Here is a 17,257-nt window from a genome sequence, read left to right on the forward strand (position 1 = left end):
CCAGGAATACTTGGTATTAAGAGAACACTATTTTTTTTCCTTTTATATATTTTATTGATTATGCTGTTGTAGTTGTCCCATTTCCCCCCTTCACTCCCCTCCACCCTGTACACCCTCTTGCACCCATATCCCCCCCTTTAGTTCATGTTTATGTGTCATACTTATAAGTTCTTTAGCTTCTACATTTCTCATACTATTCTTACCCTCCCCCTATCTATTTTCAACCTACCATCTATGCTACTTATTCTTTGTACCTTTCCCCCTCTCTCCTCCTCCCACTCCCCTGTTGCTAACCCTCCATGTGATCTCCCTTTCTGTGGTTCTGTTCCTGTTCTAGTTGTTTGCTTAGTTTCTTTTGGTTTTGTTTTAGGTGTGGTTGTTAATAATTGAGAGTTTGCTGTCCTTTTACTATACATGTTTTTTCTTTATCTTCTTTTCTTAGATAAGTCCCTTTAACATTTCATAAAATAAGGGCTTGGTGATGATGAACTCCTTAACTTGACCTTATCTGAGAAGCACTTTATCTGCCCTTCCATTCCAAATGAAAGCTTTGCTGGATAGAGTAATCTGGGATATAGGTCCTTGCCTTTCATGACTTGGAATACTTCTTTCCAGCCCCTTCTTGCCTGTAAGGTCTCTTTTGAGAAATCAGCTGACAGTCTGATGGGAACTCCTTTGTAGGTTACTGTCCCCTTATCTCTTGCTGCTTCTAGGATTCTCTCCTTCATTTTTACCTTGGCTAATGTAATTATGATGTGCCTTGGTGTGTTTCTTCTTGGGTCCAACTTCTTTGGGACTCTCTGAGCTTCCTGGACTTCCTGGAAGTCTATTTCCTTTGCCAGAATGGGGAAGTTCTCCTTTATTATTTGTTCAAATACATTTTCAATCTGTTGCTCTTCCTCTTCCCCTTCTGGTACCCCTATAATTCGGATGTTGGAACGTTTAAAGATGTCCTGGAGGTTCCTAAGCTTCTCCTCATTTTTAAAATTTTTATTTCTCCATTCTTTCCTGTTTGGTTGTTTCTTTCTTCCTTCTGGTCCACTCTATTGTTTTGAGTCCCAGTTTCCTTCCCATCACTATTGCTTCCCTGTGCATTTTCCTTAATTTCTTTTATGGTAACCTGCATTTGTTCATCTAATCTGTGCCCAAAATCAACCAATTCTGTGAGCTTTCTGATCACCAGTGTTTTGAACTATGCATCTGATAGATTGGCTATCTCTCAGTCGCTCAAAAAGATGAGTCCTGGGGCATTGATTTGTTCTTCTGTTTGAGCCCTCTCTCTCTCTCTCTTTCTTTTTCTTTTTCTTTTTTTTTTTTTTTTTTTTTTGGTCTGGTTGTGCCTGTTACAGTGAGGGGCAGAGCCTTAGGTGTTCACCAGGACTGGGCACCCCAGTCGCTAGATTGTGACATTGTATGTGGGGGCGGGGTTGGGAGGGAACAATAGTGGTAGCTCTGTTCTCCATGGGACCTCATGGAGATCCTGGGTTGCATGCTCTGCCCTGCACCACAATCGCCACCTCACTGGGTCTGCCAGCTGCTGTTTGCATACTCAGGGTCCACCCGCTGCGATCTTGCACGCCCCAGATGCCTATTACGCCCCCGGTTGCCTTGTCTGCCCAACTCTCTCTGCTCTCCACCCTGGAGCGCGCCTGGCTGCTCATCTCCACCCCTTCTACTGGTCTGGAAGAACAGGTTTACTTCACCTTCTTGGCTATCTGACTTCTACTCAGATAAATTCTGTCAGTTCTGGGTGTTATTCTGCCTTTAAATTGTTGGTGTGGCAATCTCGGTTGTGCGTGGAGGTACGGTGCATCCACCTATGCCTCCATCTTGGCTGGAAGTCCCAAGAGAACAGTATTTATAATGTATAACCTTATACATTAAGGTTTTGCCAATTATACCAATGACCTCTTTTATAATAAAAGAAAATATCAGATTATTCATTGCATTCAGTTGGTATATCTCTTTAATCTACTTTAATATAGAACAGTTTTAGCCTGGCTGGTGTAGTTCAGTGGATTGAGCATGGACTGTGAACCAAAGGGTTACTGGTTCACTTCCTAGTTAGGGCACATGCCTGGGTTGCAGGCTACATCCCCATAGGGGGCTTGTGAGAGACAACCACACATTGATACCCCCTCCCCCTTCTCCTTCCTTTCCCCTGGCTCCAAAAATAAATAAAAATAAGATAAATAAAAATAAAATAAATATTATTTTTCAAAAAGAACAATTTTACAAAGATTGGCATTGATTGCCTTCTGACATGAGAATGGGAGAATGTACAATCTCTATGCTATTCCCACCAAAAATGCCTAACCTGAGTCTAATTTAGTTATTTTATTACTTGTAATATGATAAAACCATTAAAAATGACTTCCATGTTTCCTCATCTATCTGTTTTTATTGCAAGATTAACCATGTACATTTATGTTACAAGTACTGAGGTCATCCACCTTATTTGTTTAAAATCTAGATAGTTTACGAAAGAAAGGTGAGTGCTCAAAAGAGAATATGAAGGATATTATTTTTTTTTTGCTCATGATCACATCTGGATCTCTAAGCTTCTATAACTTCCTCTACCCTTTGGAACTAACCAATTATGTTAGATACATAATTATGTCACTATTCCTTATTCTTTTTTATATAAATATGTAGACCCAGAATCTGCAAAGTTAAGGGAAAAATTTAGTCCCTATTTAATGTCACACAATTTGAAGAGAGAACAATATTTCTCTTTATGTTTTTTTGAGTCAATACCAAATGAATACCGTGATTTAGGCTTCTTCACTCAAATAAAAAATATGTATGTATTAAAATGAATTTTCTTTCTCCTTTCCCATGACTGTCCAAAGTATAATATTGCAATTATTTGTGTAGAGAATGAAAGCTGTATTTTTTCCAGTGTCTAACAGCAGCCAATGCCAAAATGTAAATTCTCAGAGCCATATGAGGTTTCATTCCTCATGAAATCCAAGCGACAAAACAATGAAAAGAAACATGTTTTCTTTATCAGCATTTGTTTTTTATCTTCCTTTACCATAGTTCACTCATTTTAATTTATTTCACTTTGTATCAGGGATTAGTCTGGAATGTCTGATTTTAATTCCAAATCCCCTTGATACAGAACTTTTTAAATATGATTTTAATATAATTTATTCCTAAATTCAAATCCTGTGGACAAGGAGTGTCAAAAGTTTTCAACATATATCTCCCTTTTGAAGATTACATCAATTAATGTAATCTTTAAAAAAGGAAAGGGGCAAATGAGAACCACTGGCAAAAATCAAAGACATAAAAGCAAACATAAATCAGTAAGTGAAAAACAGAGCAGAAGTTACTTTCAGAACAGAATAGTCTACTCCCTAGTGACACAAGAGATGCCTCTCACTCACTGCATGGACCCAGGGTTCTCCCTTAACCTTCTTTCTGACCCATTTTCCTATATAACAAAGATAATAAGCAGGCCTCTCTATATTTGTTTAACAAGAAGTAGCACCCCTCAAAATTATTGTGGTAAATTAGTAGAGTATTTCTTAACATATTTTTAATGAAACACATAATGAAATTTCATACCTAGGCTTTTGTATTTTGTTATAGTTTCTCTAAAACATTGTTTTAAAGTAATTAAATACTCTTAGTAAAACAAAGATGGTATTTTTGCTGCTTTTTTTAGTCAACTCACTCTGTATAATATTTGAGTGAATTATACCTTTGCACAAAAATATTTTTAGTACATCAGTGAGCCAATTTACCCAACATTTCTAGCACATTTCTGTCACCAGGAAATTGAATAATTCTTTTTTCTTTTCCTCCCCTGAGTGAGATTATTGGCTGGATGAAGAAACAAACTTTTAGATGTACTTGGAGGTATGAACTTACTCCTTATCATCCTGGAAAGAAAATTTCTTTGATTTAAATATCAAGAAAAATCCCCAGTCCCTCTGCTCAGAGCCCCTCCTAGCACTGGTAGGCTTCTCTCTGGCTACCACACAAAAGCTTCATGTACCAAGTTCAGGAAGGTCAAGTTGAATCCAGTTTATCTTGAGTTATTTTATTAGCTTTAGAATGCCATTTTCAAATATAACCATGGGAAAATATCTACCAGTCAAATGTACCTTTTAATATCATTAACATGATTTTCCAGTTGCAATTGGGAGGGCGGTTCATTATATTTTCACAATGCTTGAAACACAATTCTTCTGTGTCTTTCTTTGTATTTTTCTTTCTCCTCTGCTTCCCTTAAGTTTTAGCTGTACACCCACCTTTCAGAAGCCCTCTCTGAATAAAATCATATTCTGACTAGTACTGGCTTTCCCTCATATCCATTTTCCTTTGAGATTGGGTCAGGTATTTCCATATATAAATGTGTTTAGCCTCATATGCATTTTCCCAAAAGTCAAAGGAATCCTACCTCAATTCCTTTCATCTCCAGATTGTACAGTGGACTAGTGCAGTACACGAGATAACACATACAACAAATATGCTTAGAACTTTGCCTAGCACAGAGAAGCAGCTATTAAGTGTTAGCATTGCTATCATTTCTGAAGGTGCTGAAAACAAGTAACAGGCTTCTTAAAAATGTTTGTGTATTAATGCGTGTTTTATTTATGTATTTGATTCTAATTGTTGAGCTTCATTCTCCCACAGATAAGTTACAATGATAAGAAAACTGCATCAAAGGAAGAGAAATGGTGAATTAGTTGTGTTTTTTCTTAGGTACTGTAAGTTATAAAAGTTCACAAACTACCGTCATAGCAGAAGTACAATCTGGTTCTGTCAAATGCAGTATTGCTTTTGACAGACAAATTATTATTGACAAATTATTATTGTTTTTCTCTTCCTGGAAGAAAGAGCAAATGTTTTATCACTCATCACAGAACTTCAAAAATTATTTTACTGATTGATTTTAGAGAGAGGAAGGCAGGGAGAGAGAGAGAGAGAAAGAGAGAGGGAGAGAGAGGGAGAGAGAGGGAGGGAGGGAGAGGAACATTGATTTGTCATTCCACTTATTTATGCATTTATTTGTTGATTCTTATATGTGTCCTGACTGGGGATCAAAGCAGCAACCTTTGTGTATGAGGATGATGCTGTAACCAAGTGAGCTACCTGGCCAGGGGTCATCACAAAATTTTTAAGAGAGTCTGTAAGTATTAATATTTGTGTGTCAGACAATATACTTGTGTTCTTGGATGCTTTTAACAAACAGACCTGAGGAATTAAAGAGAAAGATGCTTAAAGTATTTCCATGGTAAGAGGTAGAAGTGAGTTGCAGAAGCAAACTTGGTGGGAGGAAAGATCTAAGAATTAGATGGTAGAAGAACTGCGGTTTTGTCCTGCCCCACATATGATTTGGGCAAGTCACCTCACCTTTCTGAACCCTGTCTCCCTCTTCTGTAAAGTGATGGGCTTGGCAGAAGAGGACCTATGTTCTCCCCGTTCTAACACTGGCCTTCTAAAGTCTTCACACAGAGCAATCAGAAGTGATTGTCCGACCCATTCTGCTTTCTTAGAGTTGACTGAATTTAGTTGAATTGCAGTTTATATTGAATAATATATATTTTAAATTTATATAAAATATAAAATGTATCATTCTAAAATTATATTACACAATTATTTTTTTCCTCTCAAACCTTGTAGGAAAAAAATTAACAATACTAAAACTTCTCCGTTTTGTGTACCCTAGGCTTCTTTGAGGATTATGATTTAAAATCTCTTTGAAAATTACAAAGTGATTCCAAATGTCCCATCTTAATAGTTGAACCATCAAACCTTAGACTGGGGTTTCTCAACCTCAGCACCATTACTATTTTGATAATCATTTATTGAAGGAGCTGACCTATTCATTGTTTAATGTTTAGCAGCATTCCTGGTTTCTACCTACTAGATGCCAGTATCATCCCCCACACCGCAAATTGTGACCATTTAAAAATGTCTCCAGAAATTTCTAAATGCCTTCTGCAGATCAAGATTATCCTTGGGTTGAGGACCACTGCATAGACAGAAAGTCAACAGCCTACCACATGTCGTATCTATTTTCTTCCCTTTGTGCCCATTTTCTCTCCTTCATTTTTCTTTCCATTTCTCCATTTGATTTCTTTTTAATCTTCCTGTTTTTCTTCATTTCTTTTTTCTGACTGTACTACAAGTGATTTAGTTTTGTCATTGTCCAAACCCCTGGCCCACGGGGTGGGGCGGTGGTGGGGAGCTCACTCTGGACCTTGATGAACACTCATAAAATGGCTATAAAGCTAAGGGAATAACTTTAAAATCAGAGTCAGGCTCAGATTCTATTTCTGTTATTTATTGGTCCATGACAATTTGGGAAAGTTGCTTGATTTCTTTGGGCCGTGGTTTTCTCATCTAAAAACCTGGAGGAATAATACCTTTATCATAAACCCTTTTTCCCCATATTTTTAAAATTGTTGTTCAAATACAGTTGTCTCCATTTTCTTCCAATCAGTCCCCCACCCCAGCCATCCTCACCTCCCACCCTTGATCCTACCCCTCTTTGTCCATGTGTCCTTTATACACATTCCTTAAAGGCCCTTCCCTTCTTTTCCCTGGTATCCCCCCCCTCCCTCTGGTTACTGTCAGTTTGTTCTTTTTTTCTATGTCTCTGGTTATATTTTGCTTGCTTGTTTGTTTTGCTGATTAGGTTCCACTTATAGGTGAGATCATATTGTATTTGTCTTTTGGCACTGGGCATAAACCTTTTGAAGATTAAATTAAGTGAGCTAAAATGCTTAATAGGCTTAGCTTTGGGCATGGAACAGGGTAGGGTTTCAATAGGTGGCAACTATTATTTAATAACACTAGGTTACTAAAAAAGGGAAGCTATGCTTTAATAACAGTGAAGAGATTTTAAGAAGAGCTCATAATAGAAATTAAAGCATTATTATTGTTAGTTATCAAAACAGGTAGAATCTAATTAATCTAAAGAAAATAAATGTAACAGAAAGTGCAAAGTTAATGGTGGCTATCCTCTGTGTCTTTCTGTCCAGTTATGTCCAAACATCTTAATCTGGTCAAAGTTCCTGTAACATGACCTTTCACATGAGAACAACTTTGTTTATTCTCAAACATAAGTCAGTCATGCTGGCATATATTAATATAAGGTGGGGCAAAAGTAGGTTTACAGCTGTTCATATGGAAAATAATACAATAATTAATAAATAATAACACAAAAATAAACTCTGTGTTTTGTGTGCTCACAACTGTAAACCCACTTTTGTCCCACACTGTGTAAGAATCATTCCAAAAGTAATGGCTCCCTTCTTCTTTTGCAGACAAAAAAAAAAAAGTTAGGTGGAAACAAATAATGTTTGGAGAAAAATTTTAAAACACCCTGATTTCAAAAGGCTAAAGCTGATACCCTGCTTCCCTTCACGCCTAATATGACTTAGAAGGCCTTAGATCTCTGGTCTCTCTTGCAGCCCATGTCATTTGTTCCTTTGGGGTCACTTAGTCAAGAGGTCCCTGTGCAGCCAACATCATCCATGGTCTAAAATTGTGTCACTCATTTTTTGTGCTGTCCCCATAACTAGAACTAAAATGAAACATATTTGCAAAAATAACATCAATAATAACATCATGGCCCCAAGATACCAGGTTAAGAATGAAGCATGGTCAGACTTGCATTACAGAGTTGTGACAATCAGAAAAGTTTCTGCTAGGTAAAGCTATAGGCTCTGAAACAGATCCTTTTTAGCATCCCTAAGTAGCTGACTACTTGCTGCCTCATCCAGCTCTTCCCATGAGTTGTCATTCAACACACGGGCACACTCAGTCATACAATCCTGATCCTGGATTTTGAGACATAGGGAGGTAAAAGACCAACCAAGGCCAGATAGGACATTGGTGTCCAGGCCAAGACAAACCTCCTCATCAATTCACAACTGAATGCTCTTTGTTATCCTAGGGCCAAGAGCTACAAAGATGGTAAGAGATATGGTCTTGAAGACAGGCTTTCACTGATGACTGAATAAATCAAGACCTGGAAATGCTTAGGGTGAGACCTTTATGGCACAAAGCCACCACTGGCAGAACATGGAAGAAATGAAAAGTCTGAAGAAATCACAAGTGTTGGAGAGGATATAAAGAAAAAAAGAGCCCTCATGCTCTGTATGTGGGAATGTATATTGGTATAGCCACTATGGAAAACAGTATGGAGGTTCCTCAAAAGAAAAAAAAGGAAAAAGAATGGAGCTACCACATGACCCAGCAATCCCTCTTCTGGGTGTCTACCAAAAATATTTGAAAACATTTATTACTGAAGATCTATGTAGCCCTACGTTCTTTGCAGCATTATTTACAGTGGCCAAAACATGGATAAAGAAGATGTGGACATATATACAATGGAATGCTACTCAGCCATAAGAAAGGATGAAATACTGCCATTTGCCACAAAATGGACTAACCTTGAAAATATAAGCTAAGTGAAATAAGTCAGACAGAAAAGGCTAAGAACCATATGATTTCAGTCAAATGTGGGATGTAAAACTGAATGCAAGAAGTACGTGAACAAAACAAAAGCGCCTCAGAAACAGACAACAATATGATATCTACCAGAAGGAAAGGGGAGGGGGGAAGGATAAAGATGCTAAAGATGTCACCAAATATATGGTGACAAAGGAAGACTAGACTTGAGGTGGCAAGCACACAATGCCTCTGGCTTTGCAGAAGGATGCTCAAGCAACTGAGCCACACAAGTCAGGGCTTACGCATTTTAGAATTGTACACTTGAAACTTGTATAATGTTATTAACAAATATCACCTCAATAAATTTAATTTTTTTAAGTTTGGGATCTTAGAGCCTGATAGAGAACAAACAGGCCCTTCCCCCTCCACACACCTATGTGTTTCATACACTAACACTAATCATGATCTTTAACTAAAACAAAGTTGCTTAAGCAAAAAAGTAAAATCTGTTAGTATTAGGATATCAAAACACTAGACAGAATGTGATAAGTTCCTTAACATTTTCACTTAGAAACTAAAATGCCCTTTAATCTAGTTTCACAGTCAAGATCACCAACTCTTCTCATCCTACAATATTTCATTTCCTTTACTAAGACAGTAAAATCTTTCCAAGAAATCTACTTCTCTGATATATCTTTATGTCTACATAATGCATTGCAAAAAATAGGCCCTTAATAAGTGTTTATTGAAAGAATGAGCCCCACTAAAGCATCAGATGGCTTTAGAAGCTATAAACATGACCCGACTCAAGTTCTTATTTCAATTCCTTGGAACTTTCCCATAGTTTTCATGCTGAAAACTCCACATTTAATGTATTGACCAAACTTTTGAAGGAAGCTGGTAGGAGAAAGACGATTAAAACTGACTGCCTATGTTTAGTTGGGTCTGAAAATCTTTTTTCACTTTGTTTAGATCATGATAGTAGAGTTAATAAAAATATTTTACAATACAGCAAGAAAAGAACATACTTCATACTTTATAAATAATAGTGAAAGTTTTCGAAAGAATCTTTATATTTCTCTGCAATTAACAAAAGATTTAGAAAGAATTGCTCTTCCACTAGTTGTGTTCTTATTAAATTGCCCAAAGATTATGTTGTTTTTGTTTTAAAATTATGTCATATACCTTTTGGTGAGACACAGTGACACAGTATTACTGTAGTATACAGAGCAAAAACACTGTTTACATAAAACACCCAGAAACAAAAGTTAGTGTACATTGTTTAGAGTGACAAAGCTCTTACTAATAGCTTAAAGATTTTTAAAACTTGCTCAAAGGGAGTCTGGCTTGCATTGCAATCATTGGATAAATCTTCAGCAAAGGATTTATTTCTTCTATGAATCAAACAACTGTCCCTCAAAAATAATTGCAAATGAAAGCCTAAATGGCCCTTCATCCATACCCTAAATAAATAAATGTCCTTTTTTCACTCTATAAAGCCACCCACAGAAATCCTATTAAATATGGGAAAAAGTGATAATGACAGAAGCAAAACAATCAGAAACTGACAGACCAATAAGGCTATTGAGTATGTAATTACTGTCTGATGTTATTTCTACTAATAGAAATCAGATAACATATGCAGTACATAAAGACATGGGCTCAGTAAATGAACATTTGCCCAATCAGCTAATACCATCCAGAAAGTACCCAGCCATGTAATATGAAAACTAGAGACATTTATTGAAGATACAAGATACAAGAAACATTGTACATAGGACAATGACGCCTCTGGCCCCTTCCAAGTAGGCATGTTGGGACCTCACACAGTTTTCCCAGTCACCATCAGCTGCTCTGTGGTATTTTTCTGAATCTCATCAACAGTCTGAAATCTCTTCTTTTTCAAAGGTGATTTTAGTTTTGGGAAAAGCCAGAAGTAGCAGGTCACCAAATCTGGGCTGTAGGGGGGCTGAGTCACCTGGGTGATTTGATGTTTTGCCAAAAATCTCTGCGTGAGACGTGATACAGGTGTGTTGTCATGATGAAGCTGCCAATCACCAGTTGTCTATAGCTGTGGCTATTTTCATTGTATTGCATCTCTCAAGTGAGGAAGAACACTGAGTAGTGCTCCTTATTAATTGTTAGGCCTGGCCGGGCATACTCGTGATGGACAACACCTTCCCAATTAAAAAAAAAAAAAACAACATAATTACGTGGTCTTGATCTCATTGTGACTTTGCCACGCCTTCCTTGGGCATGGTGACCCAGGCAATTTCCATTAGGATAATTGGGCCTTCATTTCCAGATTATAGTCTTACACCCACCATTCATCTCCAGTTATAACTTTCTTGAGGAAATCTGGTTCATTTGTAGCTGTTTAAATCAAGTCTTTAGCAACTTCAACACAATGTTCTTTCTGCTCTGATAGCAGCAGCCATGGAATGAATTTTGCCATAACATGTTTCATGCTAAGATCCTAAGTCCAAATCTCAGACACAGTAGTTTTTGGAATCCCCAGATCAACTTCTAGTTCTCACAATGTCAGTCGCTGATCTTTGTTGATTGCAGCCTGTACATGTTCAAAATTCTCAGGTGTTCTGCTTATTGCAGGCCTTCCATAACATGGATCACTTTCAACAGATTCTCAACCATCTTTGAAGCATTTGTGCCACATTTGCATTTGTGCTGCACTCATTGCACTGTTCCTGAAAGCCTTCTGAATCATCTGAATAGTTTCCATGAAGGTATGTTCAAGGTTAATGCAATATTTGGTGCAGATTTGTTGCTCTATGCACTCAGTCATTTTGAATGTGACAGTCACACATTATTACATGTGCTCACTCAGTGGTGTCTACAGCCCCCACTGACTGGTACAGTGAAGTCATCATTGTTCACACCTGTGCATTCAGTCCGCTCTCCTTGTCTGCCAGGGTACATCATTACATCAATGTCCTGCAAACGGTTCTTGTTATATTAACAATGGCTGAACATTTTCTGGACATACCTCATACCCACATGGAAATCATGGGATCTTGCATATATACATCTCAATGCCAGTCCTTTACAATTATTAATCTGCTAAACTCACAGTGCTGAGCCTGTCATGTGGAATCACAGTATCTTGGTGCTGCGAAGGACTTCCTGCGCAGTGTTCCTCCACCCGACAGAGGTGGTCCAAGCACTGCTAGGGTCTTGCAGGAACTGACAGTTCACTACAATCAAAGTTGCCCTATCCAGTCCTTCAAATTTCTAGAATTTTTTCCTCACACTGAGTTAAATTGGCCTCTTAGCAATATCTTTGTTGACCTTTATCCTATGTCTTTAGAGGGAAAGAGAATTTTTTTCACCTAAAGTGCTTTCAGCAAATTTGGGTCAGCCACATTGTTTTGTGCTAACAATATAGCAATGAATAAAACAAATGTTATTTTTTTCTCTACTCTCTCTTCCCCCAAATCAACCCAAATATTACAAGACAGAGTTCACATCCCCAAGTTTTCTGTGTTGCAGAATGACAATCCCAGTTTCCTCAACCTTTCCTCCCTTGACATGGCTTACAGAGTTTCTTTAACCCTGTTGCTTCCTTTGAGAGATGTTTGTTTTGCTGGGGACAGTCCTAAAGCAGACCACCTCAACTGAACACAACGTCAGAAATCCAGTTTGTCCAGCTGACAGGACGGTGGGAGCGCAACTTCTCTAAATTTGAACATATAATCCTTGCTAATGCAACCGGGGATTCCACTCACTATCTGTGTCTATCACAGTGCAATGCTGCTGTGAATACTGTATCCCAGAAACAGTGAGAGCGCTGAGCAGTGGCGAGCTGGAGACATTTTAGTGTCTTTTTCTGTCAGTCTCCGATCCTCCCTTTTACACTTATGTTTGTGTTGCTTTTATCCTTGTTCAATTATAGCTTTGGGGATTTGTTCCAGAGAATTAGCCTGTCAAAATATGTTTGAATCCTCATTCTGTAATCCAGTATACTGACTGTCCCCTACCATGTTTAGCACATACAAAATAATGAACATGTCTTCTAATTCTTCTGCCAAGTCACCAGTTCTTTTAAAATATTAGAAAGAATAAGGCTAAGAACAAAGTTCCATGGCAAACTACCTATTAAAGCTATTGCCTCAAATTGTTTTTATTTATCAGTCAACTTTTGGGGGAGAATTATTCAAATAGTTGTAAATTTATGATGGTAACAGTAGATTCAATTCACGGAGAGGTTTCCCTCTGCGGGAGGTGATGACAGTATTTTATACGTATTATCTCCTCAGCACGGCCATGCCCATGCCATGGTTGTTGCTATGTACATGTTCCATACAATGAATGAATCTCATGTATGAAAATATGTTTCAAATGCTTCATGTAAGGAAATTGAGGCTCAGAGATGTTCAATAATTTTCAAATATCCAGGGGAGTAAGTGGCAGATGTGGAATTCACACACATCTGTTGCACCCCAGTCTCATGTCCTTAGCAAAAGGCAGGCTGCCCCCAAACACCATCACTCAACTCAGATGGGGGAACCAGTGGGAAATTTCTGAAATGTCTCTGTGATCTGCAGGGACATTTGTCCCCTGTCTCATAAAGCTATACCAAAAGAAAAGGAGAACAGGGAATAATCTGTTCTTCCTGAATCATGTTGGTTCATAGGGACCTCCTTCCCTTCCAGGGTGCAGGACATTTACAACTCACACTGTTGTTTTGCGGGAGAAACAATAGCATGATTCCTCATTGTAGCCACTCCCATTTCCCCTCTTTTTCTGAAAATGAAATGTTTTCCAGCCTCTGCTAGTAGACATTGCTTCCCTTTCACATACTTAATCAAAGGTTACTGACCATAATTTCAAGATCCAAACTGCAACTCGTTCACTGCATGAGGATGTCATTCTTCTAGACTTAGATGCTTGATCTCTTTCAAAGTGTCTGTTAGGTTCTATCGCAGTGACATCCTCTTCCCCCAAGATGTATTCATATCTTTTCTTTGTTTGCTTTCTTCTAAGATGGTGTTCCTAAGAACTTTTTGTGTATGCATGTGATCAGCATTTACCAAGAGATCAGGTCAGTTCTCTGAAACTGCCCCTTCAAAGATGAGATTTTTGTGACAACATGATTATAAAGGAATACTTCCATTTAAATTTTTTCATTAATTTCTCTTTGATGCTTTCGTAAATCTCATGAAGTCCATTTCTAAGAAAAAATACTTGGATATCACCCAGTGATATAAAATTAATCTCATTTTATAGATTAAAAAAAAAAGGAGTCCTGGAAAGGCCAAAAGACTTGCCCAAGATAACTTAGCTGGCAAGTGAAGGAATCGTCTTACATTAAAGAAATGAAAATGATCATAAAATGAATACTATTCTATATTTTTATCAAAATTCACAAATGTGAGCTTTAGGAAGTAGTTCCAATGTAATGCTAATTCCTTCTAAATGTCCCTTGTACTTAAGAGATACTTCAGCTCTGATGTTGCACATTGTATGTGTTTATTCATGCTTTAAAGGTTATATTTCTGCTCTACATCTTTATTTGCAAATTTTTCCTCACAGATATGTATTGGTCTATTGGTTGCATTTTGAAGCCAGAGTCTTTAGTGTTCTCACCCTTTGAGACTGCTCCTTCTTAAAGCAATAACATGGGAAATGTCCACAATGCTGGAAATACCTGTCCACCTGCATTAGTCATGCCAGGAAAGAAGTACACCTCTCACATTCTGTATGGTAAATTCCCACTGGTGTTGGAAACAGTTGTGCTATGGCTATTTGCATCATTTACTCCAACCCCCCAATCTTCCACTTCTTACTGCTTTTTCTCCAGGAAACAGGAATTTAAAAACTGTCCTCTTGGTAACTTTATACTCCGCAATTAAACAGAAAAGCCTAAGGACTTCAGAAGACCAGAAATATGTAATAAAATTACTCCTGTTCCTCCAAAGTCCAAGAGAAAGGAGGAATTTCCACAATCCCAATGATTTTCACTCTCGCAATTGGGATTCTGACCTCCACTTGATTTCAGCTTTACAAAATCATTGATTAAAGTAAGAAATGTTATTTTCCTTGTAATATTGGCCTCCATCTGTATAATCATGAAGGGTCAATCTAGAGCTAATTCCATCCTTGTTTAACTTTTTAAACACTGTTAATGCAAACATTAATCCCTGCTATTTTGTTTCCTCAAACCCAGATCACTAAAACCTCTGTGGTAGCCCTATAAATCCAAGAACAGGTACTTAAGTTGTAGTTTCACACATTCAACAATACTTTTTCCAAATTGATGATAAAACCTATAATCAAGATCCCCCAAAAACAGGATCATGAGAAACCTTGAGCTAGAAACAGGGGAGAAAAATAGAGTCAGGTTGTCACAACGAAAGCTGTCATTTTTTTAGTTTAATTTAATTTTATTTCCTTTTTATTGTTGTTCAAGTACAGTTGTCTTCATTTTCTAGCCACCACTTTCCCCTGCCCCCCTTTCCACCTACCCCCACCTCCGACCCTTGATCCCATCCCCCTTTGGCTTTGCCCATGGGCCTTTACACGTGTTCCTTGACAACCCTTCCCCTTCTTTCCTCCATTATCCCTCTCCCCTCCCCTCTGGTTCCTGTCAATGTGTTCCTTATTTCAATGTCTCTGGTTCTGTTTTGCTTGCTTTTTTATTTTGTTGATTAGGTTCCACTTATAGGTGAGATCATATGGTATTTGTCTTTGTCATGTCTGACGAGTCAACTCAGTGGACAATAATGTTCCTGATAGGTAAGAGGTGGGGTTACTATCTGGGTACATCAAAATAAGTCAGTCTGCCTTTCTCTCTACCTTTGCTTATTTATAAATCCAAGACAAAAAAACTCTGGAAAAATTTAATAGTCTGAAATACTGTCTTTTTAATTTCAGAATGGGGAAGGAAGGAAGACAGCTGTGGGGGTAGTTCTGAGGACAGAGGAGGAAGACCTCCATCAGGATTCTGATCTCCACTTGCCAACCAGGAGCTTAGCAAGTCCCTGGCTGATGAAATCTTCACTTTGTTGACACCCATCTACAGTGTTTTAAGTTAATGTTGAGAAATTAAATTGTTGTACAAAGTGACAGTATCAAATATTCCTCACAAGTGTTGTTTTAACAAATTCTCACAATCATTCCCATTCCCGAGCTCAGTACACTGCAGTTCGTGCTGTTAAGCAGCTGCCCCATCCCTGAGAACGAGAAGGGTCAAGGGCCTTGACACAATAATTCTAAGTGTTGTCTTTTGCTATTCTATTATTTTTGTATTTGGGGAAGATAAAAAGGGAAACCCTGGTGAACTGTTCAACGTGTAAAATAAAAGGCAGTGCATTAGGCAGCCACAGAGAAAGATAGTTTATGAAGCTTTAAATCACAGACACCAGGGTTGGGGATACATAAAGGAAGTCTGAGAAATTTAGATAATTCAAAATTAGATTTTTAGAAGGAAGAAGAAATAAGACATGGCAGTGCTAATAGTTGAGCTTGATTGACTGTAATCATATTGTATTTTTTGGTAACTTTTTTTTCAAGTTATTAACCTACTCCAGAATCCGCCAGCAGAGGGCTCCATGCTAAGTGCATTCGCTTTCCATCAGTAGCTCCTACATTTATCGTAAAATATCTCCTCTATCTGAGGCAGAGAAACGAAAGGTATTATTAACTGCCTGGTCTACTATTATAAACGGGCGTAAATATAAGTGAAAAAGGAAAATACGAATATAATTATCTAGTACGCTTCGACCTGGGTGAGCGTGTGCGTGACCTGGTGGAGGAGGAGGAACGGGTGGCATACTGGCACAAGGCAAGACAACACGAAAAAACGAAATGGTGATGAAAATGCATATTTTAGTCGCTTAACTTCCCTTTGAAACCAGAGTTTGTTGTGCCTATGCTTTTGGCTTTAGTGAGTCCCTACGGGAATCTTTTCTTACATTACCTGACTGGAGGTTAAAGCGAAATGCAGATAATTAAGGGCAAGAAAACTAGGCTCAAGTTAGGAAATTTTTCTCAGTAGAGATTGAACTTTTATTTGTACAATTCTTAACTTGTTTGAACTTTTTAGATGCTGAGACAATTGTTTCTAAAAGTGATAAATATGAAGAATTCAACTTAAATGCCCTTAGCATTAACAGGTTTTCAAGGACCAGAAGAAATCGCTGAAAAAGAAGTCTGGCGGCTGTGCTGGAGTTGCTTACACAGAATTCCGACAGAGGGCGCTGTTGCCCGTTCAATGACAGAGAAGACGTCCCTGGGAAAGATTTCCCTTGCAATTTCGAAGATTTTTTGAATAATGCCCACGTTGAAAAATTGATTCGGCTTTAATTATTGTTATATACTTCTTTGGCTGTTTCTTTATATGTATGTATGTATTTTTCAATTTACGCTTTATTCTTAATAAAACCAGATTGGTTAGTTTCCAGCTTTCGTAAAGAATTTTTATAAATTTTAACCAAGTATTTCAAGACCTTTCTTTTTTAAAAAATACCCACTATCGGCATGAGATAAAATTCATATGCAAATTTTAAATTATACACATATAAAACTATAAAGTAGTTATACCAATATATTTTAAGTTGTTTTATGTATAAAGTATTAATATCTCTCAGGGTTTCTTGGTTTAAGCTTTAGAATTTATCTATTTTAGCCCAATGATACACCAAAAATAAATGGAAAATCTGTTAAAAGCATTTGGTAAAATCTTAATTTATTTTGGGTAAGAATGATCTTTAGATTTAAAAAAGATAATGGAGATATTGATTTGAAAGGGAGAAGACAATTATTCCCATTAATAAAATTGTGTCTAGAGAATCTGAATTTCCAAGTCTATAATCTTTATTTT

The sequence above is a fragment of the Phyllostomus discolor genome, chromosome 4 (assembly GCF_004126475.2).
Source record: "Phyllostomus discolor isolate MPI-MPIP mPhyDis1 chromosome 4, mPhyDis1.pri.v3, whole genome shotgun sequence".
NCBI classification, from domain to species: Eukaryota; Metazoa; Chordata; class Mammalia; order Chiroptera; family Phyllostomidae; genus Phyllostomus; species Phyllostomus discolor.